The sequence below is a fragment of the Caloenas nicobarica genome, chromosome 33, assembly GCF_036013445.1.
Source record: "Caloenas nicobarica isolate bCalNic1 chromosome 33, bCalNic1.hap1, whole genome shotgun sequence".
Classification (NCBI taxonomy): domain Eukaryota; kingdom Metazoa; phylum Chordata; class Aves; order Columbiformes; family Columbidae; genus Caloenas; species Caloenas nicobarica.
In genome coordinates this window covers 785,947-791,112 of record NC_088277.1, presented here as the reverse complement: position 1 = coordinate 791,112, position 5,166 = coordinate 785,947, and positions in this window count along the sequence as shown.

The following is a 5,166-nucleotide window of genomic DNA, read 5'->3' as shown; positions in this document are numbered from 1 at the left end:
TGGGGAACAACAAACAAGTGACATTAGGGCCCTGCGGCGGCTTTTGATACCCTTCCCTCCCCTTAAAAAAAACCAAATTTAATTAGGAGATTAAGTTGAAGATGCTTTTTGAAGCTGATTGTTAATCAGGCATTTATCTCCAGGCTGGAAACCCCAAAACACCAGTTGAGGACCCCAACAGCACCCTGATAATTCACTGGTTTCAGAGCCCCCCCCGCCGAAAGGGGACGGCGAGCCCCAGAGAGGGACACACGGGGGGCACCTGGGGAGGGGGGACAAAGGTGACGTCCCATGGTGGGTGGTGAAGTTTGGGAAAGGGCTCGGGGTGCAGAGGGGAAATGGGGGTTCACACCAACAAGGGGTACGTGACTGGGTCTGGTTTCTCCCCATCCTCACACCGACCTCAGAGAGCCCAGAAACGGTGAATCAGAAAGAATTTCAGGGGGAAGGGATGACAAGGACCCCCCCCAAACCTAACAGAACTCCAGTTTTGGCAGAGGGAGCACTTGACAGCCCTGAGAGCCCCCAGCTGAGGGGAGACACAGGGGGTCCCCCCAAGCAAGGAGAGGGAACACAGGGAGCCCCATGCGGGACCCCAAACCCGGGAGCACACAGAGCACCAGGGGGGTCCCAACACACACATGAGGCCCCCAAACTGGGGGGGACTCAGTGCACCCCCAAACCCCCATGTGACCCTCCAACTAGCACGGAGGATACAGAGACTATGTTGCGGTGATCCCCTGCGCCTCCAGCCACAGGGGACAGCAGTGCCCCCCCACCCGTGTGCCCCGCTCCGCGGCAACAGCCGCCCCTGCCGTGGCCGGTGCCACCCGCGTCCCGGCGGGCAGCGGAGCTGCTGCCATCCCCGAGAGCCGGCCCGCGGCGGGCGTGGAGCGGGGGTCCCCCTATCACCAGCCTCCCCCCAATGCCCCCAGCCCGGCCCCGGTACCTGCGCTCCCGGCGCCGCCGCCCCGGCCCCCCCGCGCCGGCCGGAGCCGCCTTTTGACGGGAACCGGCCGGCTCCGCGCCCCGCCCCTCCCGGGGCCACGCCCCCTGGCGGCCACGCCTCCTCCCCGCCCCCGCCAATGGCAGCACGGCACCGCCTCGGCACCGCCCCCCGCGGAGGGCGTGCCAACGGGGGCTCCGCCCACCAGCGCCGTATAAGGTTGTGCCGGGCGAGTCCCCGCCCACTAGGGGCGTGGCGAGGGCTGGCGGGAGATCGCACGTGGCTGCCGGTCCCCGCGGGGGCTCCCCCGGCGCTGCCGGGGCCTGGGGACCCAACCCCGCTATCCTGCCCGGTCCACACCTTCGGCCCGGGCCCTGCCCGCGCTGCCCGGGGCTTGTGAGGAGCCCTGTGCTCTGCCAGTGCCTTCGGAGACGCTACTGGGGGGTTTGGGGTGCCGCTGCTGGGCGCTTTTTGGGGGCACAACCCCTCTAGAAAGCGCAGCGGGCTCAAGCAGCTCACCCGTTTCCTCGTGGCCTGCGGGCAGTCCCTTACTGGGACAGGACAAACGCCACCAGTACAATAATGCCCTCCCCGGCGCTCCTGGGCAAACTGTCTCCCTGTAGCATTGGGCCCTGAGCACTTTTGCGTGTCCCCACCTTTGCTCTGGTGTCTCTTGGAAGTCCAGGGGTTACAAAGCTCCGTCCCTGGAGCTGGCGGAGGTTCAGAGGCTACTCCTTTTCCAGATTCCTAAGTAATAAACCACCACGCGCTGGGAGCACTCGCCACGTTCATCACCTGGCAAACAACCTCCGTCTCGCTTGTGCAGCTGCAGGATTTGCTGGGCTCGTCTCCCTCCTCTCCCGATTTCAGGAAGACACCAGAGCAACCCTCCACTGCACTCTGCACAACCTCGATCTGATCACAGCCCGGAGAGAGTTCTCAGATTTGCTTCCATCAGATAAAGGGCAGAGGGGGAGATGATTCATCTGCCTCTGGACCAGAGAGCAGCGTCTGCAAGAGCCTCGGTGCAGCTGAGATGTGTACGGCCGAGGGTGGGCAGGTTCCCGGCAGAGCCGCAACTCTTTGCAGCCTTCAACCGGCCCAGAGCACAACCCGAGCCTGTGTGAAGCCCTCCCAGGTCTGGAGGCCAAGGACCCGCAGGACACCCGGGGTTCGACTGCTCCTGTGGGACCTGGTGGTATTTGGGACAACACAACGAGGTCACGAGACCTCGGCCACCCGAAATCCCATTAAGCGGTGACGTGAGTCAAAATGGGAGCACAGGGGTTTGGGCTGAGCTGGTTCAGCCAGTGTCGCAGCCCCAGCCCGGAGCTCTTCCATCACCTGGGCACGTTACACCCCCAGGCTGAAAAACCTCAGGTGTTTGGCAGTTTTTCCCTTTCCATCCGAAAAAATATACATTTTGGATGCCACCATCAGCAACACGTTATAAAGCGGCAAGAAATGTTTCAACGAAGCCCCCACGTGATGCTCCCGGGGTTTATTAAGTGTCCCTTAAACCCAAAATCCCCGGAGAAAATGAGGTAGGCAGCAATCGCCGCCCCCCCGCTGCAATCACCAAGTTCACAGCTCTAATCTGCGTGGGGAAAGCGCCTGCTAACCGCTTCCCAATTGATTTAATGGGGCCGACGAGAGAAAACGACGTCTGGGAAGAAATGGGAGCTCATCAGAGGCAATTTAGCGGCGCGGAACTTTTTCGGGAGGGTGGGGAACGGGCGGCGGACGGGGCCGGGGTGACTTTGCAGGGGAGAAGCTGCTCATCCCCATCCCACCGTTGTTAGTTTTTACCATCGTGGCCGTTTAAACGTTAAAATACGCCCCGGGATTTCGCGCAGCGGATGCCTCACTGACCTTGCTGTGCCCGGACCGGCACGACGGGCTCCACAACCCCATAAAAACCCCACATTTCACCTTTTCCCGCATCCCTGGCCACGTCCGTGCCCCGAGCTACGGGGCAGGTTTGCAGCAGAGGAGCTTTAATTTGTTCTTTCTTTCATGTGGTGGGTATAACAGTTTTCCAGCCGCGCTCCCGCTGCTTTTCCACCTCGCACGAGGGGATCGGGGCCGGATCCTGGTGCTGCTCCGCTCACCAGCGCGTCCCGGCCACGAGCAAAATCCCCCAAATTTTGCACAGACCCCACGCGGAGATGCGGGAGGATTTAATTCTTGGTGGAAACGGCGACTGAGAGCGGTGACACCCCGAGAGCTGTGACACCCCCAGACCTGTGACATCCCAGTGCTGTGACCCCCCAGAGCTGTGACCCCACAGAACAGTGACACCCCAATGCTGTGGCACCTCAGAGCTGTGACCCCCAGACTTGTGACACCCCCAGAGCTGTGACATCCCACACCTGTGACCCCCCCAGAGCTGTGACCCCCAGACCTGTGACACCCCAATGCTGTAACACCCCCCAGAGCTGTGACCCCCCAGACCTGTGACACCCCAAGAACTGTGACCCCCCCCCCAGTGCTGTGACCCCCCAGACTTGTGACCCCCCCAGTCCTGTGACCCCCCCAGACTAGTGACACCCCAAGAACTGTGACATCCCCAGAGCTGTGACCCCCCCAGACCTGTGACACCCCCAGAGCTGTGACACCCCACACCTGTGACCCCCCCAGAGCTGTGACCCCCAGACCTGTGACACCCCAATGCTGTGACACCCCCCAGACCTGTGACCCCCCCAGTGCTGTGACACCCCCAGAGCTGTGACCCCCCAGAGCTGTGACCCCCCAGTGCTGTGACACCCCCAGAGCTGTGCCCCCCAGACCGGTGCCCCCCGGCACAGGGACGATCCTGCTCTCTGGGGTGACTCAGCTCTTGCTCCATCCCCGGGGAGCGAAGGTTTCTCGGGAAGCGGTTGCAAAATCCCCATGTGCCCCATGGGGTGCGGCTCGTGTCCTCCCCCCCCGTCCCCACCAGCTTCGGGGGAAAAACGGGTTTAAAACGGCAAGAAAAGGGGTTAAACTGAGGATACACCGCCCTGAGAGGGGCTGCGGGGTTTTGCAACAAGGAGTTTTGGGGGCAGCTCTTCCCCTCCCACCACTTTGGGGATTCTCTGTTGTCTAATACAGGGTTGATCTCGCCCCACAGCTCATCCCGGGGTGTCCGTGTGGATTTCCCCCCCCATCCCCATCTGTCTGTCCTGCACCCGGCACCTTCCAGCCACCTTGCGGGCAACAGGGGATGCACGGCCCCAAATGAGGCAATTAGGGGGATGCAATTAGCGCAAGGAGGGGGAGGCGAGCTGGGCGGCCTCCCCCTCATGGCATTTTGCTCCTGGGAAGGAGAGAATAAATGATCCAGAATAAACGATCCAGAAAGTTTCCGTCGGCACCTCCATCCAGAGCACCCGAGGACGGTGGAAATATCTCCCATAAACTTAATTTTGATGATATGGGCAATTATGAGGGGAAGGAATTCAGTTTTCCACTGAGCTCTCAAGTTTATTGCAGCATTAAAAAAAAAAAAAAGGCAGCGTTTGCATAGTAGTAAGTTTATGATACAAATATTGAAGCAAACCGGGTGGTTTTGCTTGTTCCTGCCCCAGAGCTGTTGGGGCTGGGGGCAGTGGAAGGAAAGGGCTGGTTGGACGTTTATTTCTCGAAATTTAGAGGTTTAGTTGGGCTGAACCGGCTGCTGCCCCGGAGCCTTCGAGCCATAAAATGAGGGGAAAAAAAAAAAGAAATAAAAACATCAGGAGGGGTTGATAGAGCAGACTAAGACCAAGCACCCGGAGCTGCCGTCACGAGGGCAGAGACCCCGCACGGCTGTTTTGGGGAGAAATGGGGGGGATTGGAGCTTTCTCTGCCCTCGTACTGGCGTGGAAAGGGCTCGCACTGGGGCAGGTGTCCTCATACTGGTGTGGAAGGGCCTCATACTGGGACAAGGGCCCTCATACGGGTGTGGGAGGGTCCCGTACTGGGACGGCCGCCCTCATACTGGTGCGTGTAGGTCCCACGCTGGTCCCACCGAGCCCCACGCTGGATTTTCCCGCCCCCGCGCAGGCGCGCGCCCTCCCGCCACCCCGCCCCGCGCTTGCGCATGCGCAGGAGCCCCCCCCCGCACAGTGACCACGCCCCCTCCGCTTTTCCCCGCCCCGACCCCCCGCGTCGCTCTGGCGCATGCGCGGTTGCGCTCACGCCCCTCAACCCCGCCCAAAGGGGCGGGGCCGTGGGCACTGCCCCCGGTGGGCGGAGAG